The sequence below is a fragment of the Musca autumnalis genome, unplaced genomic scaffold, assembly GCF_047663935.1.
Source record: "Musca autumnalis isolate F117 unplaced genomic scaffold, ASM4766393v1 scaffold_3, whole genome shotgun sequence".
Taxonomy (NCBI): Eukaryota; Metazoa; Arthropoda; class Insecta; order Diptera; family Muscidae; genus Musca; species Musca autumnalis.
The window spans coordinates 62,055,388-62,082,591 of record NW_027411866.1 but is presented as its reverse complement, the minus strand read 5'-3'; the positions used below and the strand labels follow the sequence as shown (position 1 = coordinate 62,082,591).

The 27,204-nt window shown below is 32.2% G+C and overlaps 1 pseudogene; it reads left to right on the top strand.

Moving 5' to 3' along the window:
• The first annotated feature begins 23,661 nt into the window (after positions 1-23,661).
• LOC141396698 (NADH-ubiquinone oxidoreductase chain 2-like) lies at positions 23,662-27,204 on the top strand (annotated as a pseudogene).

Below are 27,204 nucleotides of genomic sequence, written 5' to 3'. Positions count from 1 at the left end.
AAATAAAAAAATTAGGGATTCATATTTAATTCAGATTTGACACTTATTTAATATAATAATTTCTTATATCTAACTCTTATTATCTACTTACAAGCTAGACCTTATAATTAATTTCGCCATAGCTGCTGCTGGGTAATTGTAGTTTTTGTTGTTGCTGGATGATTGGTTCTTCCACCAGATAAAAACAAAACTCATCTAACGTAACTAACGTCCCTTTTCCCAAGAGGCAAAGGGTGGGAAGTGCCAAAACCTAGTTGTTGGGTGCGTTGCTTGACAATATTTCTTCACAAATATGTGGTTAGGCTGTTATTTCGTATTTTCAGAATATATGTTTTTAATTTGTTTCTTTTGTCTTTGGTTTTTAAGTTTAAGTAATTTCTTTTTATTTTTTTTGTCTTTTCAAGTTGTGTTTTAATTTTCTTTATTTACTCATATTAGGTAATAATTTAGATTGTTTTGTATGTAACACAATAATGTTGCACTTTCCGTACCAGTTTAAGTTTCTTTTGTTGCTGTAGTACAGTCTAATTTAGTGATGCTTTAGTTGATTCGGCTTGCTGATTCTGTTCACATCAGAGGCTCTTTTATTATTTTTAATTTGTTTGTTTTTTCTTCTTCTTTTTCCTCATATTTAATTCAAACTCCAGTTCAAGACAATTTTATTTAATTATTTTAAGCCGTCAACTCTTTAAGAAATTGTCTTTATTCACATTCTGAAACAATGTTTATTATGGATAGACCACCACACAACGATCGACCACCGTGTTCAACAAGTAGTCTTTTTTTCTCTTGATCGTCCGACAAATAACTAATAACCGACTGCCTCTAATCAACGCTCAATATCAAGTGTTTTTCCATTCTCGAAAACAAAACGTGTTTACCAAATCACGTTACACACACATGTGCCCAAACAATGCAATGCAAACCTAACGGCAATAAATTCTTAGAGCAATGTGTGAGAAAAAAACCATGGATTGGCCAATCAAATCATTGCAGAGTATACCAGGTCAAGGCACATGCAGCGTTTTTTCGTAGTTTTAGCGTTTTTGTAGTAATCGTCCAAAACTAATCCCTAACAAAACTGCTTCGTTATGAAAATGCCTAATTGAGGAACGAACAGGAAAAAGGATTGTTTTGAATGAAAGGTACGTGTGGCTCGACCCACGAAAAGCCGGACAAAATAATTAAAAAAAATTGGTTTACACCAGTATACTTTGACGATTGGCTAGGTTTTAATTAGATCAAACGTGTGGCTCGACCCACGAAAAGCCGGGCAAAAAATATTATCGTTTTACAGTAAACTTCTGGATTGGATAAGTTCAGGTTAGAAAAGTACACACATTAAAAAAAACAGTGGTGGAATCCAATTTAGGATGGAAGCTAGTCATGAAGTCTACTAAAGAGTCGACCTTGAAGGTATTACACATCAGACAGGGCTTTATTGACTTTTGCTCGTATTTTGTCTCTATCAGATTTCGGGGTAATTTGCGCATTAACACCCTGGTAAAATTTACTAGTAGTGGGGAACTCTCTAAAAACTTCTTTACCGGCTCTATAAGGTATGGATTTCGCTCTGGTATTGCAGATTTTCATAACCTTTTCACATGACCTCCCCAAATTGTTAGAAGTCTGATTTTGAATGTCAGAAATCTTGCCTAACGGTACAGTTGAATGTTGTGAAGTCTGTTCGGAAGGCAATGCATGAAAACATGGAGAAGTATTGGTTTTGAGAGGTTCTAATTCGACCGACTTGATGGGAGGTATGATCTCGGGAGCGATGGAAAAGCTTCGCCAAAAATCCAAACCTAGATAAATCTCTTGACGCAAAGATGGAACAATATAAAAATCAATGTCTTTAGTGACTCCTTTATATGTAACAGGTAGTTTGCAGTGTCCTAGTACAGAGTTTTTTGATCCATCTGCTGTGGAGATTACAGATTTAAAGGGTCTAATTTTTATGTTATTACGTTCTATAAACTCCCTACTTTTTGTGCCTAGGACAGATACACTGGCTCCTGAATCCAATAAGCCGAAACAAGTGTCATTTAAAATCGAAATTTTTGCGTAAGGCCTTTCATCTGATGTTCCACTTAAAATAGAGGAGTCAATGAAATGACGATATTTCTTACGTTTCTTGTATCGCTCGCGGCAACTTAGAATACGTTTGGAAATTTGGGGTACAATCTGGGAATTTTGGTGAATTGGTAGTAAAGCATCATCACATGGTAGTGGCAATGCAGATTGGTCTTCCTGTGGAAGACTAGTCTTTAGCCCTACTGCAATCTCGGGTGTGTGTCCCCGGTAGCCAACTCGCTCCGAATCCAGTTTCCCGGATGGGGGTTCTTGCAACGAACTGTTGCAACACCACGTTCACCACACTTATAACAAAATAGATTCCGATTTTTTTCGGGACAGTATGGATAAGAGTGCCCAAAGGATAAGCAATTCCAACATTTTAAATGGAAATAATCATGTTTGTTGGAACGGGCTGAAATTTGGATAGCCTCTATATGAGGGTCATCTTCACTCTCTAAATTGTCATCCTGAGAAGATTCTAAGTCCAATTTGTGTACCTGACGAACAATTGTTTTTATGGAATTTACCGATTATGTTTCATTCATGATTGTTTCAGCTTTACGTGCTACTTCTCTAAGAGAATGCAAATTGGATACTTCGGAGTTGAAAAGCATAAACTTTAGCTCAGTACAAACATTCTTTTTTATGATGTTTACCAATCGCTCTTCGGGCAGAGGCTCCTTCATTTTGTAGCTAATAACCAACATAGCTGAGTGGAATTCATCGTAGGATTCGCGAGGCAGTTGCCTTCTGGAATGCAGTTTCAATAAAGGTTGGTCATCAGATTCGACCACTGCAAATTCCTTAAGCAAACTATTCCTAATAAGACGATAAGGTGGATCATTATTCCTCTTAACAAATTCCCAATACCATTTTTCTGCCTTTCCGCTAAGGAAAATTTGAAAACTTGCTTCTAATTGTTCCTGATTGCAACGAGTCCTCTCAATTAGAGTGTCAAGTTTAAAAATAAAATCGTCTACGTTCCATGTACCGTCAAAATTTATCTTCCATTTTTCCAGATCTATTTTGGGCCTATTCGTTCTCTGAAAAGAGTTGAAATCCTGAATCTGTTCTGTAGGTTCCTGGTTAAACGGGTAGTTGTGACCAGTAGGCATATCCAAGGTTGATCTACCTTGAGAAAGGTCTGATACCGTTGTTCTCAGTGAAATCAATTCTGTTGCTAGAGTGCGTTGTTCATCTCTAATTCTTTCTAATACAGATAACAAATTATTGACATTAATGTCTTGTTCGCCTGACCCCAGGTTGTTTTTTGTATTACTACTTGGTACTGAAGTCATTATATGGTGAGACAAAGTTTGAGTTGTGCCAGAGTAGGACAAAATCTTTAAATGCTTTATACACGTTTTTTTGTGCTAATGAGACCAGCAAAGAAATCGAAATAAAATCAAATTTAAATTTGGAAAAAAAATATTAATTGCCTGGAGTTGGTTAATGTGTTGGTTTGCCAAATAGGTATTATTAATTCTGTTAGCAACAAAGTAAATCTTGGCTTTATGTTTTTAGGAAAATATTGACAAAATCTCGCAACAACTTATAGCTTATATGGTATGTGTATATTTTTGTTTTGTTTTTGAACAACATAGAAACGTATTATAAATTATAATTACAGTAAAGTCAATATTATGTTATGAATAATTCAGTATGCTATTTTGGTGCAACCACACTTCACTTATAATGGATTTATACAATAATATTTCTTTCTTTGTTTTAGCTAACTATAATTATTCATTAAAATGAATTGTATTTGTGTATGTATATTTGTATTATCGTGTAGTTTTTTTTTTATATTCGATTCTTATATTTTTCTACACTGATATGTTTTGTTTTATATGTTTACAAAATTTTGTGCAAAATACATATATTTTCTTTTAAAAGAGAGATAGAGAGAGAGCAGTTGTCCACTTGTCCGACAGCGTTGAGTAATTGTAGGATATACCTAGTCAGGTTTTGAAACGAAAAACTACTTAAAACTTCTGTCTGTAATACCGAATCTTATCCGATATAAAGCCTAAATTTTTTTTTTTTTTTTTTTTTTTGCAAATTGTCATGGAAGTAATGATAAATGATTTATGCAGCTTATAAAGCTTTTCATAATGAGTAATTTGGAAAAATATACTGCTATAGAGTCTTAGCTTTTAAGCCAGGTACTCCAGACTCGAACATTTATCCAAAATACATTGTTCATCCATTCGGGTTGGTCTAGTCATCGCAACAGTATAATCCATACAAGAACTAAGACCGAACTTATGCTTTTCCAACAGAACTTTTTTTGAACGTGGTGTTAAATTAAATACATGACAATTTACTGCCGAAGGTCATTGGTTTTACTTATAAGCGAAAACTCAAGACATTAAGCTATGAAATTCTCTTTAAACACTATGATCTTTCATATCATTTCCTAAATGCAAAAAAATCTTTAGTATTGGAACTTAAACATTTCCGAACCCTTTCAAATATTTACAATTGATATTTTGGTAGACCTAGATGCTAAGCAATAGATCCCCAATTATTTTTAAATCTCGCCTCATTGGCCGCAATAATACTTAGCAACTAACATTCACTAAGCTCAGACTGATCAGTGAAACGAGATTTGCCACTCAACCCTGCGCAAAGTGTATCTGCCGCAGAAGCACTTCTAACCTTTTGTATCTTTCAAAAAGAACCGCCAGCAGACAAAATTGAGTGTGTTGAAGATTTAAAGAAGTTCAGAAATGTGATGGCTGGATTTAAATGATCCTATCCTTCGAAGAAAACATCTATCCTCAGCCATGTTAAAGAAAAATGTATGTAGGTTGTTTCAATTCGATCTCATGTTAAATTTATGTTGTTAATTCGCGGCCCAAGCTTACCCTAAAATCTACAACGTTTTCTTACTAGGTGACTTTGACGTCAGCCAGTTTAAAGGTAGGGTAAACTTTGGCTTTGAATTAAACAGTCAAGGCCTCACGTTGGTTTAATTACATTATGTTTTTGTTGCGTTGGGCGCCATCTATGTTACGAGCGAGTCAATACAAAAAAAATAATGATCAACAATTATTTTCGACAATCTCGAATACAGGGCATGTTTCAAGTTCTAATCGGCTAGCTCTGCCGTGGCGAGGTTACTGTATCCCGGGTTATCGCCTCGTAACATAGGAGTTTACATGCCTATTATATCAAAACCACATAATTAAATTCTACAACAAATACGCATGCAGTTGGCTTGAGAAACGAACATCATCAACTCATTTGTGACCGATGTAGTTGTCACATGGAGTGCATTTTCCCCGCCCTAAAAGTACGCCTATGGTAACTTACACACTCACAATTTTAACAGTTACCCCAAAAAACAAATTCACCGTTACCTATCCAACATTACGGTAAGTAACGCCGTTACTCAACACCGCCCATGGTACAGCTACTCTCTCTCTCAGAAATAAAAAAATTAGGGATTCATATTTAATTCAGATTTGACACTTATTTAATATAATAATTTCTTATATCTAACTCTTATTATCTACTTACAAGCTAGACCTTATAATTAATTTCGCCATAGCTGCTGCTGGGTAATTGTAGTTTTTGTTGTTGCTGGATGATTGGTTCTTCCACCAGATAAAAACAAAACTCATCTAACGTAACTAACGTCCCTTTTCCCAAGAGGCAAAGGGTGGGAAGTGCCAAAACCTAGTTGTTGGGTGCGTTGCTTGACAATATTTCTTCACAAATATGTGGTTAGGCTTTTATTTCGTATTTTCAGAATATATGTTTTTAATTTGTTTCTTTTGTCTTTGGTTTTTAAGTTTAAGTAATTTCTTTTTATTTTTTTTTTTTGTCTTTTCAAGTTGTGTTTTAATTTTCTTTATTTACTCATATTAGGTAATAATTTAGATTGTTTTGTATGTAACACAATAATGTTGCACTTTCCGTGCCAGTTTAAGTTTCTTTTGTTGCTGTAGTACAGTCTAATTTAGTGATGCTTTAGTTGATTCGGCTTGCTGATTCTGTTCACATCAGAGGCTCTTTTATTATTTTTAATTTGTTTTTTTTTTCTTCTTCTTTTTCCTCATATTTAATTCAAACTCCAGTTTAAGACAATTTTATTTAATTATTTTAAGCCGTCAACTCTTTAAGAAATTGTCTTTATTCACATTCTGAAACAATGTTTATTATGGATAGACCACCACACAACGATCGACCACCGTGTTCAACAAGTAGTCTTTTTTTCTCTTGATCGTCCGACAAATAACTAATAACCGACTGCCTCTAATCAACGCTCAATATCAAGTGTTTTTTCATTCTCGAAAACAAAACGAGTTTACCAAATCACGTTACACACACATGTGCCCAAACAATGCAATGCAAACCTAACGGCAATAAATTCTTAGAGCAATGTGTGACAAAAAAAAAACCATGGATTGGCCAATCAAATCATTGCAGAGTATACCAGGTCAAGGCACATGCAGCGTTTTTTCGTAGTTTTAGCGTTTTTGTAGTAATCGTCCAAAACTAATCCCTAACAATCTGCAATAAAATTACTACGTAATAAAAAAAGGTGCGGGCCAGACGAAATTCCCTCCGAATTGTTAAATTAATAGATGACGAAAACCTACAGCTTTTGGTGGTGCTATTTAATTACATATATTACTCAGGCCGATTCCCTCAAGACTGGCTGAAATCAACTTTCATCACAATTCCAAAGAAAAGCCACCCAAGACAATGTAGCGACTACAGACTTATAAGTTTAATGAGCCACGCTCTCAAAATTTTTCTAAGAATCATTCACTCCAGAATTTATAAAAAATGTGAAGAAGCCATGGGACTATCTCAATTTGGATTTAAAGAAGGCATGGGTACAAGAGAAGCCCTACTCTCTATTCAAGTGTTAATACAGAAATGCAGAAATGTACATAAAGATGTTTACCTATGTTTTGTGGATTACGAAAAAGCCTTCGACACCGTACAACATGACAAAATGGTGGAAATCCTCACATCTAATGGCATCCAAGGAAAAGAATTACAATGCATCAAGCAATTATATTGGAACCAAACAGCACAAGTCGACATTAATGGAACACTGACAGAATGCATTGCAATATCGAAAGGAGTTAGACAGGGTTGCATATTGTCGCCATTATTATTCAATATCTATTCCGAAAGAATTTTTGAAGAATCAATGTCCAACGCTCGTAAATGCGTATATATTAGTGGAAAATTCGTCAACAATATCCGATATGCAGATGATACCACTTTAATTGCGAGTAGTGTATCAGAACTACAATTTCTTCTGACTCGGCTAAATTCCTATAGCGAAAAGTATGGGTTAAAGATTAATATATCAAAAACTAAATATATGGTGATAACCAGGTCTAGAAACCAAAGTACAACCGAACTATATATAAATAATACACATATCGATAAAGTACGGAACTTTAAATATCTTGGCGTCAAAATAAATGAAAACTAGGACAACTCAAAAGAAATACGATGCAGAATAGACAAAAACAAAAATACGATTTATTAAAACTTATGTCTGGTCGGTTCTGCTGTACGGCTCAGAAGTATGGACACTAAAAACCGCTGAAATGAAGAAATTGGAAGCCTTTGAAATGTGGATCTACCGTCGTATCCTAAAAATTCCATGGACACATTTAGCTCCAAATTCAGTGGTTCTCTCGAGGGTTAACAGTCAACGGGAACTCATTGGAACAGTAAAAAGAAGAAAAACGTCATATCTTGGACATGTAATGAGGAACGCAAAATACAAACCGCTCCAAACCATAATCACTGGAACAATAGAAGGAAAGCCATCGAGAGGACGGAAAGAAATATCATGGATTGACAATATTCTTAAATGGACCGGCATTGGAAATATCTCAACCCTACTGAGTGCAGCCAGAAATAGAGACGCTTTTATGGAGATCATGGAAACTATATGAACATACCTTAAAATTTGTAACAGATAATTATATATAATTGTATTGGTCGCTTATATTCGGAGATCGAATATGCAAATAAAGAAGAAGAGATTGATGCGCCTTATATATTTTATTACGAACGTTCCCAACGCCACACACACCCACCCCTTCCGACCGAGAGGACGACCGTCCCCATACGTAGGGACCGCGTATACACCATGATCCGAATCATAGTGGGTTATTTGTTAGCGTTTAACGACCAGCTACAGAAAATTAATTCATCAGCTAGTTAACTACATATATACATACGAGTATATTGTATAATTTACTACCTATTCAAAAACATAATTATTCTAGATTTAATAACGTCTGTGCTCATTCCAAAATCTATAATACTATATAAAGAATTAAAGTCAACACTCATTCTATAGTGGGGATCACACATTGCATAGTTTGAACGTTGGAAATCTAAGTATGCATAACAATTGGTAGTATCTACTGGATCTAAAAGGTATATTTATTCTAAAAGATGATATTAAAAATCAGATGAGATGGTACAGAGCCATTTAATATCTTCAAAGTTGTAATAGCATTAAACATTATACGTATACTTTTTAAGGTAGGTAACCTGATAAGTTTTAGGGGTCGATCATCGATAACAACTATCGTTGAGTGGCGTTGCCAGTTGTCAAAATTGATCCACGTATGGAAACTCTCAACTGAAGTTGCGAATCTCAGTTGACGAAGCGGCTGTTTTTCAGCAACCACCAATTTTAAGCTGCAGTGAACATTTTTGAAGAAACAAGAAGTAAAATAGAAGGAAAAATAAACATTTTTTTTAACAATTATTGATTCTTTGCATCATTAATTAATTTTGTGTATCAATATGGTGAAAATAACGCAAAGCAACAGTTCGAAATATTAATTGATAAACTGAGTGAAAATCCAAACTTAGCCCGAGGAGTTCGGGAGTTTTGGTGAAACCAAAGCCTCAGCGGATGAAGCGTGGAGGTCCATTTCGGACAGTTTAAACAGCCATGAACCTCCAACACGAATACCTGAAGGAGTGGCAGAGCCTGGATTCACTTTAAACCAAAGTTGAAAAAGAAAATGCCTCAAAATAAAATAAACTTCAACGACACTGGTGGTGGTCCATCACAATAAGTGAATTTATCGCCTTTGGAGCGGACAGCAGCAAATCTTTTGCAAATGAATTTGGTGACAAGTACAGTAGGTTCAGTTTAAGTACAAATGACGAACATCCTCCTTTGGACCATAATGTGCACATGTGCTCCATCTATATAGCCAACTACACCAGGGAATTTCGTTTTTGAATAAAAATGGCTTTTATTTTGCCTTTTTTCTTCCTCTGTCAACTTCGAAACACACAATTTGTCCTCTATCAAGTGGACAATTTCCTTCAATACTCTCGACAATGTAGATTGAGCCATGCAATTGTTGAAATGATTGCCATGGGACTTTTGGAAACTTCCGTCCTCAAAGAATTGCAACGCTGCGCACACTTTTAAAAGTGGGGGTATTGCTGTTGATCTGTAACTTACTTTGAAGTCATCCTTTAACGTTTCCACAACGTAAACTACGGCATTCTTTGGCAATCGAAAATACGCCTTAAACCTGAAATAATTTAATGATTATACATATCTTTCCACATGATCATCAGCTTACAGTGCAGATGGCAATTCCAATGGATTCGACTTGTCCCTCAAATTTCTTCTAATAGATGCAATGTCCTGTACTTCAATGTCCATTCATCATCAAAAAATAATTCCACCGAACTTATCTTTTTTGGGACAGCAAATAAAACTTGACGATCCGAAGATTCAATGGGCAGGTTATATTCCAATCTTGGGTTGTTTTCCAAATTTGCTCGAAAACTCAGCCAAAATATTAAAATATTGTCCAGAATACACAAAAGAGTTATCCAAAGCGCAATTATTTTTAAAATGGTTTTTTTTTTGGCGAATAGAGGTCACGAGTTTGAAAAAACACTGATCGATAACATGTTTATCGTCTCAGTCGCGCAGACAACGGACAACGCAACTCAAGTTTAGTGGCAATACAAGATAGACCCATTAGTCTACTAGTATAAGAGGGCAATTCAAAGTCACTACTCCAATGTAGATTTCGTAATGCAAAAAGTAAAAGCTGTTTCTGTACAGATTCAATTTTATCTGAATAGATTGCATAATCAGAATCCCATACCACAGACCCGTACTCTAAATTGGCCTAACAAGAGATGTGTATAATTGTTTAGTTTGTTTTAGATGTGTATAATTGTTTAAGGTTCAGAAAATTCTTTCGCCCAACGTTTTATAAAACCCAAAACACCATGAGCCGTATTTACCATAGTAATAATGTGATTATTAAAATTTAACTGCGGATCCATCAAAAATCTACTGATGATAGTGCATGTCCATTAATACAATATTGGTATAATAAAGGAGAAGATCGAAAAAAGCACATTTTTTAAGTTTAAATTCATACAGTTTATACTATACCACTGAAAAAGACTGTCTAAATCGTTTTGGAGCAAAACCACGTGATATTGAGACTTGTGTGTCATAAATAACTTGACATCGTCTGCATACATTAATAATTTAGAATATTTTATTGATTTTGGTAGATCATTAACAAAACGGATAAATAAAACTGGTCCGAGGTGACTTCCTTGGGGAACAGCGGATGGAACGTTGAATGATGTTGAGTGACAGCCTTCAAATAAGACTGACTGAGATCTGTCATGTAAATATGATGATATCCACAACAGCAAATTTTGATTGAAGCCAATGCGTTCAAGTTTATAAAGAGGAAAGTGATGAAGTTAAGCCAATGGGGAAATACTCCAGACTTAAACAATCATATGATTGAATCTTCAACTAAAACAGAACTAATAGCTCATTTAGACTAGCCATAAATCCTCGACTGGATTTAATAAAACCAGTACAAGTCTCATTGCATTTAGATATACATTTTGGAGGATTTAAATGGCAGTCAGCTGATTTTTGTTCATAGCACAATTACCAAGGTAGATGCATCAGCCCATCTGAACGAATTTGAAACGTTAAACGAATTTTTTTTAAATTGAATTTGTCTCAAAAAACATACGTCAAATTACAAATTTGTTGTTTAATACTGAAAATGTTAGCACATTATGCTACTAATGCTAACTAAAGAGCAAATCAAGAATTATTTTATCGCAGTTTGCCCATCTAAAATAAACAAACGAATTATTTTATCGTTTAGACATCATAAATATTAGTCTTGGTTGATTAAAATCAACTTTGTATATCAAAACAAATTTAATTTTTCCGCCTTGTTTACAAATTTTTACATTTTAAATTATTTTTAGTGTAGCAATTCACCGATGCATCTACCTTGTTTCTTGTGCCAGCTTGCAACTTTTTGTATTTTCTAGCAACATGTTGCAAAACACAGAGTTGTATACGAGGATTTATGCCAGATTTAAAACAAATCCACTCAATAGGAGGATTTATTTTTGTATGGGAAATCTGGTAGATTTTGGCTGGATTTAGCAAATAAAACCTGATAATGGGCTAAATCCGGCTAATGGTGTCATATCTAAATGGCATATAACAGCGAAGGCACGCGCAAAAAGGAATTTTGTAAATAAAATTCCAACAACATACTCACAGGTAACTGTGCTGATGTTATTTCAACTTAACAGAAATCGATGATTTCTTAGTTGAATCGTGCTGTCAGCTTGCAAATATTTTGTTCTGGTGTTTTTTGGGAAAGCCGAAAAGTGAGCATCATTCTCATTAACATGAGAATACTCGATGCTTAAAGAGTTCAGGTTTTCACTAAAAAAATCATCATTTCAAAAACTGAAAAGCCAATTGATAATTCCCTTCGCCGGGATGAAATCATGATATTGGTAGCGATCAGTAAATTTTGCAAGCTGTCAGTGCGTTTTGTAAACATTTTTCTCTGCAAAGAGGAAAGTGATGAAGTTAAGCCAATGGGGGAATACTCCAGACTTAAACAATCGTTTATAAAGTAATATTCTATGATTAACCCTATCAAAGGCCTTGCTGAACTCAGTGTATATAGTATCAGTTTGCTGAAGCTGAACAAACCCTTTTAATACTTCTGACGAGAATTGAATCAGGTTGGTAACAGTTGAAAGACCACTGCGAAATCCGTGCTGGAATGAACTCAGTATTGGTTGACCTTTGTGAGCAATGATATCAGTAACTAGTTTCTCAAATAACTTCCCAGCAAAATGTTTGTAGCCGAAGAAGTAGTTGAATCATGAGTGCAAGTGATTTCGGACTACATCTTTTTACGTGAAAAAGTCATGAGTTTTACAAGGGCATGATGCAGTGAGAATACTGTCTAATTTGCTTCTTAAGCACACATTTTGCATTTGTTCTTTGTAGTGAATAAATATGCATTCCATGGAAAGTATTTTGAATTGATTTTTCGATTTCGATATGTGAGAGTTAACATCTATTACGCGAGGATTTTTCACTGATTTGAGATCTCAGGCCCATTTGGAAAAATTATTTAAGAGTTGTGGTAACTTTTAATTAATATTTATGACCTGTTTCTCTAGGACGCACTGTGGGCGAAATCCAAATCTAGCGGGGAAAAATTAATAACTCCTAAACTAATTGAGGTAAGCGGCTATAATTTGGTAAAGATGTTACTTATTTGTATAGGTATGATTACACTGAGTATGGCGAATATAGCTCACCGTTAAAGCATATCGTCCTCGTAACGGTACCTCCGCATATAAGGTATTTTGGGTATGTGGACCACATTTCACTGTTAATTTTGCTGTATTTTGGTATTTAGGATCCTCAGGGGATATATAACATCAGATCTAATGATGGGGGTCTTAGGTCCACGTTTTGGTCTATCCCCGAGATTTTCGTTATTTTGAATGTACTCTTTATATTTTCCAATCAAATTGTCTGTACTTTGGTATTTCGGGTTCTAAGTACACACAAAACCTCCATACCAAAAATGTTCGACCTAGATTAACGTTTTGATATAGTGCCCATATATATGTACATAGGTATCTCCCGATATCCAGAAATAAGAAGGTTTTAGCAACATTTTCCAACGGAAATGGCTGCAAATTTTGTTTTCGGGTTTTTAATAGACAAAACATCTACACACCAAACATTATTCACTTAGGTTCACGTTTTGGTATATCCCCCATACAAATGTCCTACTTTATATTACGTATTTTCATGTAAAAATGGGTTTAGAAAATTGTTGATAACACGAAAAAAGGCAAAAAAAGGCAGACGAAATGTTGGGACTAGATACCTCGGAGTATGTAATTTAATATTAAAAAAGTCCTGTAGTGTTTCCCATAAGTTGCACTTTACTCAAAATTCTCTAAGTAGAAAAAATCTCATATAAATGTTTAAAGATTTTTTTCAGAATATTTACAACATCAAATAATGCTACAATTATTTTTTTTAATAAGCACTACTTCGAAACTATCTGAAAAAATTAAATTACAGTCATATTTATTTTTATTTGTCCATATTACTTGTCAATATACAAGTCATCAAAAAAATCGATTTTATCACTTGCAAAAAAACTCCTAGTAAATGTACCGTTATAACGGCCAATAACCATTTAATACAATACTGATTGTTATTTTTAGGTCTACCAGTATTACCAGTATGTTTGGACAAATACAGCCTTAATGATTTTTACTTAGCTCTTGGTCAGTTTTCGGACTTTTTCCCCGCTAGATTTGAATTTCGCCCACAGTGGGACGATTCGAATTAAAATTCGTTCAAATTACTACCAAACTCATGTTTTTGTAGAACATTTTTGTGTGAAAAAACTGTAGTTTGATAATGGTTCGATCGTCTTAATGAAATTGAAATATAATGAATATAAAACAATGAAATATCTCAAATAAATCATTATAAAAAGTGACTGAGTGCAAAATCAAATTCTTTTATTCCAGAAAGTTAGCTTTTATTACTCAAAAATACCAGAAACATCTTAAAATGCTTCTTGCATAGTCATCTAAAATTGATTGCATTCTAGCTGCACCATGTCGTTGCAAAAAACATGACTTCTTTCACGTAAAAAGACATAGCCACTTGCACTCGTGATTCAACTACTTTTTTGTGGCTACAAACAAAGATGGAGTCTGATATAAACATTTTGCTTAGTAATTAAAATGCCATAAAATAAATTGTTTCCTGTGTTCTTAAGAATTTTATTTGCATGTGAAAATTTTATGAAATGTATTCAAATAGGACATTGTCAAAATGTGAAGAACGGAATGCATTTTTCATGACTCTGCGTGGACTCCTTCTAAAAAAGCTATTCAATCACTTCTTCACATAGAACAACTTTAAATAAATTTTGCTGGGTTTGGAATGGCACTCAACTTTGCTATTCCTCTATAATTTGAAACATCTGCTAAGCTACCCGATTTATGTAAGGGGACTAGATAAGATTTTTTCCAAATAGAAGGGAAATGACAAAATTTGAGAGTATAATTAATGATTAATGTTAAAGGACAGATAATATATCCGAACAATATTTTTAATATTATGCTAGAAACACCGTCTGGACCAGGACTTTTTATTGCTTTTAATTTACGTAACCCTTTTGACACATCGTGGATTTTAAAATATGGCACAACTACATTATCAAGCTGAGGAATATCATGTGGATAGGTGCTATTGATTGCGGAATTGTCATTTGAATAAACTTATGCAAAGAAATTAGCAAAACTTTGAGCAATTTCACTATCAGAAGTATGTTCTACATTCTTTACTTTTAATATATGAGGTTTAGAAGATTTCCTTTTAAGATTTACAAATTCATAAAATGATTTGGGATTTGATTGATAATTATCGTTGACTTTATTGAGATAATCTTTATACAACCTGCGAGACTCAATAGTATACTTAGACCTAGCGACTGAATAGTTGGTATATATATTGTATCATTGATAAACGCAATGTGGGATGATATTTATCCTCAGGAAATGATATGGGTGGAATTCTAAAGATTTCAGAGTATTGCGGAATGTTTACAAAAACTAAATCAAGAATTTTATTATAAGGATTTAATAAATTATTTATTTGATAGAGGTTCATTTCGCTACGTTTATCTTCCTTAGTTTTGTTTGCACTTTTCGTGACGGTTTATATTAGCGTCGCCCAACAGAATACCATCAAACTGAAGCAAGTGTTTATGTATGCAGTGGTGGCCAATACATTTGCAACAAAATTGCACGTTTAGGAATTTTTATTTAAAATATTTTTTTTTTTTTTTTTTTTGAAAGTAAAATTAAGTATTTTTTTGCAATTATTAATAGTTCACTGTTTCAAATATAAGAATATAAAAAGCTTTGACACGTTAAAAATTTAAAAAAATATGAAAATACATAACACGCCTTAAAATTTAATGGTCAAAACATATGCAACTGAGCTAAATCCGATGCAAAAATCTGCAATATTTTGTAAAATATAATTTTTTTGTATGATTCAAATCATTTGTATTTGTTTTGGGAAGATTAAAAGTGAATAAAATTTTGAAACTGAGATCAGTCATACGTACTTCTTCGAAGGAGTGGCGGGTCGTACGGGAGAAGCTTGGATATGGGTTCAAAGGTCAACATTTTCAAAACTAATGGAAATTTATACACATTTAAGTTGTCAATTTAATAAAATTCCAAGTTTAGAATGCAGTTGCATCATTTATTTGCAAAAGCCAGAAGTCTGGGTCTTAAAAAACATATGATTGTAGGGATTGGTTTCATATCAGAATGATGGATACTGATGTATTGAAGTTATAACGGGCGGTATCATTGGAAATTTTGGATTCTATAAACTAAAAAAGTTTTAGAAAGCTCATCAAATGATAACTTAACTCAAAAATTGAGTATATAGACACTTTCAGAAAAACGAAACGCCGGTAACAATAGGAAAATCTTTCAAAACATTTAGAACTCGCCAGAGCCCATTAACATTAAGTACAGTACACATTGTCAGTTTTGAATGACGATTTTTTGCAATTATCGATAACTGTCCAACCGTCCAGCAACCACAAAATATTTTGTGGTTGCATGATGAATGACAAAAATGAACGGCCACACTAGCAAGTGTAAGTATCCTCAATTTTTGTGTTTAACGACCAGCTACAGAAAATTAAATTATCAGCTAGTTAACTACATATATACATATATTGTATAATTTACTACTCATTCAAAAACATAATTATTCTAGATTTAATAACGTCTGTGCTCATTCCAAAATCTATAATACTATATAAAGAATTAAAGTCAACACTCATTCTATAGAGGGGATCACACATTGCATAGTTTGAACGTTGGAAATCTAAGTATGTATAACAATTGGTAGTATCTACTGGATCTAAAAGTTATATTTATTCTAAAAGATGATATTAAACATCAGATGAGATGGTACAGAGCCATTTAATATTAATAGTAATAGCATTAAACATTATACGTCTACTTTTTAAAGTAGGTAACCGGATAAATTTTAGTCTACTAGTACAAGAGGGCAATTCAAAGTCACTACTCCAATGTAGATTTCGTAATGCAAAAAGTATAAAGTATACTCTATTATATATATATATATATATATATATATATATATATATATATATATATAAATGTTTAATTAATCACTATTTATCTATTGATCTAGAATCAAAAAAAAAAAAAAAATTCTATAACAATCCAATTAATCATAATAGACAAATTAATCTTTATTATCCATCTATTTATCTATCAATAGTAATATAATGTCTAATATATAGTATACATCATATATGTATTATATCCACGATCAACGACACATACGAGTGGAAGAAGGTTTGCTTTGTTTCGTAAACACTTTCGTCGGAGTTGTGTTAGGTACCCAAAGAAAAACTTCTCATTGAAGGGTTTTCTTTGTTTATGTTTATACTTCGAGCTGACGATTGATGTTTGGGTATAAAAAGTTCCTTGTTGAAGAAGTTATTGAAAAATAACTTCGGTGGAGAATATCGACAAACAAGAAACAAAGGGAACTGATGAGATCCAGTGGCGTGGATCGAAACTAGTCTTCCTTGCCTTACCCCTTGGCGAACAATGCCAAACCTTCTCCACTAATAAACTTGTTGTTTTAAATATTAAAACAACAAAAGGGATTAAGCCAGACTATTTTGAAAAATCAAAATTATAAATTATTTATATATATATATACATCTATATAATATAAATAATATAGATATTATTAAATATTGTATATAGATAAATCTATATATATATATATGCAAAAATTAATTATCTATATACATATATCTAATATATAACACATTTTTATTATATATATATATATATATATATATATATATATATATATATAATTACATTAATTTCATATTATAAAAATAGCTAATAGATTAATTTAATAAATAAATAAAAATTGGTACTAGGTAATATTTTTAACTCTTAACTATAAAAATTATATATTAATTTTTACATAGAAATAAATCAATTATATCCCCTAATATAAAGATACATTCTATTGTAATTTTATTTAATATTTTAATAAATAAATATTAAATTTATTAATTATAAAATAATTTAAATTAGTAAAAAAAATAAAAAAGTAAAAAATGAACCATCAGAATTTTTTAAAAATTCATAAATTTTATCAAAAATTCCGATTTTTTTTTAAATTTTTGAAAAATTTTAAAATTTTTAGTGTTATTTTTTCATATAAAAAATTTTTATAATATATATTTAATGTTTTTAATAACATTAATTTAATATTATAAGGGGTATCTATTTTTTATTTGAAGCGTGCAGAATCTGAAATTAGGTCTATATACTCTATTATATAGATAAATATATATATATATATATATATATAAATGTTTAATTAATCACTATTTATCTATTGATCTAGAATCAAAAAAAATTTCTATAACAATCCAATTAATCATAATAGACAAATTAATCTTTATTATCCATCTATTTATCTATCAATAGTAATATAATGTCTAATATATAGTATACATTATATAAATAATTTATATATTAATACTTAATTAGATGAATATAGTTATATATATAAATTATTTATATATATATACATCTATATAATATAAATAATATAGATATTATTAAATATTGTATATAGATAAATCTATCTATCTATATATATATATATATATATATATATATATATATATATATGCAAAAATTAATTATCTATATATATATCTTTAATATATAACACATTTTTATTATATATATACGTATAAATATAATATATATAACTAATATTATTTTTATTATATATATGCATATAAATATAATATAAATAGCTAATATTTATAATTACATTAATTTCATATTATAATAATTTATAATATATATATTTAATTTTTTTAATAACATTAATTTAATATTATAAGGGGTATCTATTTTTTATTTGAAGCGTGCAGAATCTGAAATTAGGTCTATATACTCTATTATATAGATAGATATATATATAAATGTTTAATTAATCACTATTTATCTATTGATCTAGAATCAAAAAAAAAAATTCTATAACAATCCAATTAATCATAATAGACAAATTAATCTTTATTATCCATCTATTTATCTATCAATAGTAATATAATGTCTAATATATAGTATATATTATATAAATAATTTATATATTAATACTTAATTAGATGAATATAGTTATATATATATAAATTTTTTATATATATATATATATATATATATATATATATATATATATACATCTATATAATATAAATAATATAGATATTATTAAATATTGTATATAGATAAATCTATATATATATGCAAAAATTAATTATCTACATATATATCTTTAATATATAACACACTTTTATTATAAATATACGTATAAATATAATATATATAACTAATATTATTTTTATTATATATATGCATATAAATAGCTAATATTTATAATTACATTAATTTCATATTATAATAATTTATAATATATATATATTTAATGTTTTTAATAACATTAATTTAATATTATAGGGGGTATCTATTTTTTATTTGAAGCGTGCAGAATCTGAAATTAGGTCTATATACTCTATTATATAGATATATATATATATATATATATATATATATATATATATATATAAATGTTTAATTAATCACTATTTATCTATTGATCTAGAATCAAAAAAAAAATTCTATAACAATCCAATTAATCATAATAGACAAATTAATCTTTATTATCCATCTATTTATCTATCAATAGTAATATAATGTCTAATATATAGTATACATTATATAAATAATTTATATATTAATACTTAATTAGATGAATATAGTTATATATATAAATTATTTATATATATATATATATATATATATATATATATATATATATATATATATATATATATATATATATACATCTATATAATATAAATAATATAGATATTGTATAAGTTAGATACTTTGTCCCACAACTTCCCCTGGCATCTCCTCTACAATTCCCTCTGCGGATACCGTAGTGTGCGGATCGCCGCTGGGCATCGGTTGTTGTCGGTTTGCTCGCCTTGTTACACTTTGCTCTCACTGGAATAATTGTAATTGTAGTAGTATATGACATGGGATCCTCTGCGATCACTCAGAACCTCTGCGTTCACTTGTCATTAGTCATTTGTCGAAGAATAACGTCTACGCGTTATTACTTAAAGGCCTCTGACGCCACCACCCGATTACAAAGGTAATCTATTTTGTTGTATGAAAAGAGTCACAAATAAACTTCCAGCATACTTATTATTATATTTAAATTGATACTGCTTGTGTTTTTATTTCTTTGGTTCTTTTTCTCCATCCACTGCTCAACATACGGTAATCCTGAGTTATCGAAGAAACCTATGGATTTCCCCTCCCTCACCTAAACATTGGTCGCATCGAGCCGGATAGAAGCCAGCCTTTTTGTTGTCGCTGCTCCAGTTGCCTATTCCCTCCCTCTTGTATTGTGATACAACGAGATTTGAAGCATTTGTTGTTGTCTTAGAACGGACAAATATTGAAGAAAATTGCATCTCCTCTAAACACCAACAAATTACCATACTAACACCAGGTACGTAAACTCAGATTTCTATCAAAAGTGAGCTACCGCGAGTGTTAATATTTTTCGTTTGAGCAGTAAATAAATAAATCATTGGTCGAATTTCAATTATCCTACGCGAGTGAATTAAATTCGTTGCCTTATTTCGCCTATTATACAGTCCACACAAAACTTGTTGAAATCGTTGTTGTACTGATCACCCCCAATCGCGTTGATCATACAAATCATTATTCGTGTTGTTGTTATTTTTGTTAGATTTGCTCCAAATCATTTGGTCTCACCATAACAACACACTCATAAAACCAATTGCCTTTTCTCATTGCAATTCCTAATTGTAGCTAAAAATCACTCTGGTCGACTATTAACATCACTACGTGTGTTAATTATTTCGTTCCTCCATTTGAAACCCTAGTTGTTGCTAGTTTTATTTTGTTGTACTGATCACCCTACGTCGCGTTGATCATACCTACAAAACGTCTTCGTTTTTCTGCATAGTATCACACAATTCGTTTAGTTGTTGATCTCATTTGAAAGGCCGATACCTTTAGTGAGAATTCGCTGTGATATATACAAAAACAAAACCCATCAAATTTCCAATCGGATTTGCATCGGTTATTACACTCTCCCTTTGGTAAATAATAACTCTCATTGCACCGATTGTTGTTGTTATTCCCCAGGGTTTTTTCTATCGAAGCCCTTCTGTTGAGAATTTGCATTGGCAAATTTACACTAACAACATAACATACATTGTTACACTTCATATACATATTGTTGTTTGGTTTATTGTGTTGTTGCGATCCCCGCCAAGCAAAAAATATTTGGCGTTGTTTTCCCCCTCGGTTTACTTAAAACCCTTTGACAATTTGCACTGCCAAATTTACAATAACAACGCACCATCCAAATTCTCTGCATTTGATTTCGTTGTTGTATAGATCGTCCATCACCAACCAAACACATTCGTTTTTCTATTCTCCTACCTTTGTCGGTCAGGTATTTATTCTAAGTTGAGAAATTACATTGTAATTATACCAACAACTTTCCCGCCCTTTTAAGCGTCCCTTAAAAACCTCTGCTGATCCTCAGCACTCACTTGCTTGGTCGTTTGCAACGACTGTTGTTCAGTGGGAGCTTCACTGTTCACACATAACCATTTCTCTGCTAGCGCCACTTGTGTTGTCGAGTCCTCTTTGTGCTATATTCGTTGATGTCCCAGCACAGTGGGGTAAGATAGTACAAATAGTACAGTGGGGCAAAAGTACAAAAAGTTTTTTTTTAATAATTAATTTTGAAAATTATTTTTCGATAATTTTTGAAATTTAATTAATTGGCAGTAGGGTTTTTGGAATTTTTGGACAAATTCACCCTACACTCGACATTTATTCCTCATATTTCTAGCAGAGAACATACGTGGAAAATATTTATATTTTGACATTTTTGTATTGTTTTTGGAGTCTCTACTTACAAATTTTGGAAAATTGTTTGACTCTCCGTAGGGAATTTCGTATTTTAGGACAAATACACCCTACTTTTGGCATATCTTGCACCAACGTATCAACCAAATAAGATATATTTCTTGCAAATCTTTTATCTGCGTTGATTTTCTTGGGCAAACATTTCTTTTTCGTACAAATACCTTATTTGTCGTTGGAATTTCAACAAATACACCCTATCATTGACATAGTTCACCTCAACATACACCCTACACTTGGTAGCACCATATACATTCTTGTATATTTGAGACTTTTTCGCATTTTTGACCAAATTAAAGTAGTTCTTGTTCGCCCTGAGGAAGTTTCTTTAAATTTTCTTATATTTCGCCCTACTTTAATTTCAATTATCATTACATCTTGATATTTTCTGTGGTATTCGTAGAAATTTTGAGGTTTTTGTGGAAATATTTCCTTTGAGCTATAGCATTTGGTGCTTCAACTGAATTTCCTTTTTTCAACATTCGTTGCAAATTCAATTGTAGATTTTCGCTGATTTTTGTGCATTTAAACTTGGAAATGTCAGTCACTCCACACACTCGTTTTATTAGAGCTTCAGACATATTTTTGAAATGTGTAGCATCCTTTGAACGGATTAATGAGTCCACATATAATGTCTATAATCTCGAAATTCGCAGTTCAGAATTTCAAAAATTGTGGCACAAAGTCAAGTGCGCTTATGACGAGTGCAAAAACTACCTCACGACATCCGAGGCTGCACAGGATGATGTTACTGATGTCGTCGAGGAAAAGTATGGTACATCCTACATGGCCTATATCCGCTGTTTGTCTAACATTGACAAACATCTTAAACGCCTTAGGTCTTCAGGCACTGAAATTCCTTCACCTGATATAGTTCCACTAGTCTTACTACCTCCTCTCACTTCTGGTTCGCACAAGAGTTCTCCACCTAGTGCTTTGTTGATGGGTCCTGAAGTAGGAACTCCTTCCAATTTATCATTGGACGAATCTGTCTTATCGGTTCCTGTGCAGTCTGATTCTCCCATCGTTCTTGCTCAGCCAGAAACTTCCTCCTCCACAACTTGTAGTAGTGACTCTTTTGAAAATAATCGTTTCAAATCTTCACCTCAATTGCCACCAATTTCAACTGACGTTGATCACACTTCTATAGCTTCTCACAAATTGCCTATTTCAGATGACAATTTTTCATCCATGACAGATTCTTCCCAGTCTGCAAGAAGTCTGAATTCCAATGCTTCACCTTCAAATATTTCCAAAGAAATATCACCTCCCAATTTGCTATTGGACGATCCTGTTCTGTCTTCTTCTTCTACGCAGTTTGCACAGCCAGAAATTTCACCACTTTCCAAAATTGTCAAAACGTGTAGTACCCAGACTGACGACATCACCTTTTATTCTGAACAGTCTTCATCTGGTTTGTCTTTGAAGGAGTCTGTCCCTTTACAGATTGATACATTACATGTCAGTCCTTCACCACCACAAATTGTTTCTCTTGCTATCCATTCCAAGTCAACTGTCGATACCCATAGTCTGCCCTTAGCACCTATCGACATTGATATTTTTGCTGGCGATTTTATATCTTGGCCATCTTTTAGGGATTTATTCACCACTATATTCGTCAATAATTCGCAGCTCTCGAATATTGAACGTCTGTACTACTTAGTACGGAAAACCACCGGTGAGGCACGCGAAATCGTTTCGAGATTTCCACTCACCAATTGTAGTTTCCCTTTAGCGTGGAAAGCTTTGTCGGTTGCCTATGATAACAAACGCATCCTGGTGGATAGTCACATAAAACAATTGTTTGCTCTCCCAGCTCTAGAAAAAGAAACAGTTTCAGGTTTGAAAATTCTTCAGCGCGGTATCATTAGTTGTCTAGCTGCAATGACCGTCTATGACGTCATCACGGATCATTGGGATCCACTAATTGTGTATATTTGTTTGCAGCGTTTGCCTAAATTGACTTTGGCTCTGTGGGAGCAAAGCATCAAAAACAAATCGTCTTTGCCTTCTTGGAAAGACTTAGATGCCTTCCTTACAGAGAGGATACAAACACTGTTGTGTATCCAGAACATGTATGGACATCAAGTCACAAATTCGTCAACTAAGCATATTTCTACATCTTGTCGCACCAATAACTCGTTGTTATCGAATGCTGTTCCTAAATCCTCCAATAAATTGTTGTCGGTACATAAATCTGACGATGTATCACCCCCTCGATCCACCAATTTATTGACAAGGACTTGCCCAATTTGTCCTAATCAGAGACATGCTTTGCGCCTCTGCCCCCAATTTTCTAAACTTTCATTTGAGGACAAATTTTTGATTGTTAAAAAGTATAAGTGCTGCCTTAATTGCTTATCTCGTGGTCATGCAGTTAAATCTTGCCAGAGCAAACATAGTTGCAACTGGTGTAAACAACGGCATCATAGCCTTCTCCATCGGCCACAAGTTAGAAGAGTTATTGCTCCGGCCACATCAAAACTGTCTCCGTCTTTTACTGATGTCAAAAGTCGAGATCCCAGTTATGTTCTGTCGCAGCCCAGACACCTCCCAGGCAGTTCTACTATGCCATGCACTTCTCCGGCTTTTACAAATGTCAAAAGTCGAGAGTCTAAGAGTACTGTGTCGACTTGCTCTTCTTCCAAACGCCAAAGCAATCATACAGACACTAATACCTTGCGCAATAGTAAAGTTCTTGCTGCGCCATCTTTGTTGAAACCCACTCCGGCTTTTACCAACGTCAAAAGTCGAGCATTCACTTCTTCATTGTCGAGATCACACGCATCTCCGGCTTTTACGAAGGTCAAAAGCCAAGTATTTAGCCCTTCTTTGTCACGCTCGAATACCTCTCCGGCTTTTTCCAAGATCAAAAGTCGAGTATTTAGTCCCTCTTTGCCGCGTTCATCCTTCTCTCCGGCTTATACTGATGTCAAAAGTCGAGAACTTCGTTTGTTGGATCGGTCTTCGGTCAACGCCAAACTCCTCCTCAGATAATAATTTGCTTTTGGGAACGGCCAAAGATAGTTTTGAATTCGTAGCTTCACAAAAATCTATTTTCGGGTACCTCCTTACGGGTTCAGTTCCTACCGTCTCTAGCACATAACCTCGCAATCGATAGTACTATTGAAAATCGACCACTATAGTCAATTGTAGAAACATTCAGCACTATTATGTCTTGAAAACTAAAATTGAATTGTTCAGTGACTCGTCTCCATATTCTTGAATCAAGCGAATATCGGAGTCGATCCTTTCTTAATTACTCGTTTATTGACATCGCTTGTTTGAACTATAGCTCACTTGAAATCTGAATTTACGTTCATGAATCTTCTTACTGACATATTGATATAATATTATTAATCTTCATTGTAATTATTCCTAGCTTTAATTTGTTGATCCACGCTTACGTGTATCAAGGTGGGCGGCAATGTATAAGTTAGATACTTTGTCCCACAACTTCCCCTGCTCGATCAATCACGGATGCTGATTGGCGCACTGGCATCTCCTCTACAATTCCCTCTGCGGATACCGTAGTGTGCGGATCGCCGCTGGGCATCGGTTGTTGTCGGTTTGCTCGCCTTGTTACACTTTGCTCTCACTGGAATAATTGTAATTGTAGTAGTATATGACATGGGATCCTCTGCGATCACTCAGAACCTCTGCGTTCACTTGTCATTAGTCATTTGTCGAAGAATAACGTCTACGCGTTATTACTTAAAGGCCTCTGACGCCACCACCCGATTACAAAGGTAATCTATTTTGTTGTATGAAAAGAGTCACAAATAAACTTCCAGCATACTTATTATTATATTTAAATTGATACTGCTTGTGTTTTTATTTCTTTGGTTCTTTTTCTCCATCCACTGCTCAACATACGGTAATCCTGAGTTATCGAAGAAACCTATGGATTTCCCCTCCCTCACCTAAACAGATATTATTAAATATTGTATATAGATAAATCTATATATATATATATATATATATATATATATATATATATATGCAAAAATTAATTATCTATATATATATATATATATATATATATATATATATATATATATATAATTTTTAAAAAACCTAAATCACATTTTTAAAAATTTTTAAAAATTATACTAATTTTAATTCACTATAAAAAAATAAAAATATAATTTTTTTCCAAAATTTCACGAAAAAATTACTATAAAGAGAGAGAAAAAAGAGTCAAGTTTCATTGAATGAATTGCCTGATAAAAGGGTTACCTTGATAGGGTAAATTATGTAATTAATATTACATTCATTAATTATATTTAATAGAATTAAACTATTTCTAAAAGTATCAAAAACTTTTGTGCATCGTACACCAAAATATAAAAAGATAAGCTAATTAAGCTACTGGGCTCATACCCCATTTATAAAGGTTCTAATCCTTTTCTTTTTAATTTTTAATAATTCATCAAAAATTATATTTTTAGCTATTTTAATAATAGGAACTTTAATTGCTATTTCAGCTAACTCTTGAATAGGAGCCTGAATAGGGTTAGAAATTAATTTATTAGCTTTTATCCCCCTAATAAGAGATAATAAATTAATATCTACAGAAGCATCTTTAAAGTACTTTTTAACGCAAGCATTAGCTTTTTCTGTATTTTTGTTTGCAGTAATCCTATTTTTATTAAATATAAATAGAGACTCGAATTATTTAATAGAAATAATTATTTTCTCTGCTCTTTTATTAAAAAGTGGATCTGCTCCTTTTCATTTTTGATTTCCTAATGTAATAGAAGGGTTATCATGAATTAATGCATTAATTTTAATAACTTGACAAAAGATTCCTCCTTTAATATTAATTTCTTATGTAATTTTTAAGCCATTAATTATTATTAGAATTATCTTATCAAGCTTAATTGGTGCATTAGGAGGATTAAATCAAACTTCTTTACGTAAATTAATAGCTTATTCATCAATTAATCATTTAGGATGAATATTGGCAGCGATGTATAACAGAAATATCTGATTAGTATATTTCTTATTTTACACATTTTTAACATTCTCAATAGTATTTATGTTTAATATATTCAAAAATTCTTATATTAATCAATTATTTACACTATTTTTCCATGAAAAAAGAATTAATTTTTTTTATTCTTTAACCTTCTTTCATTAGGAGGATTACCACCATTTTTAGGATTTTTACCTAAAATATTTGTAATTCAATCCCTTACTATGAATAATCAATTATTTCTATTGACTTTTATAGTAATAATAACATTAATTACTTTATATTTTTATATACGATTATGTTATAGAGCTTTCATATTGAATTATTACGAAAATAACTGAATAACATTTTCATTTTATAAAAGTTCTAATATAAAGTTATTATTGATCTTTTCTTATATTTCGACCTTTGGGCTATTTTTAACTTCTTCCTTATATTTCTTTTTTTAAGGTTTTAAGTTAAATAAACTAATAGCCTTCAAAGCTATCAATATAAGAATAATCTTTTAAGCCTTAGTAAATTTATTACTCCTTTAGAATTGCAGTCTAATGTCATTATTGACTATAAAGCTAATTGATTAAAGAGAATGATTCTCATAAATAAATTTACAATCTATTGCCTAAACTTCAGCCATTTAA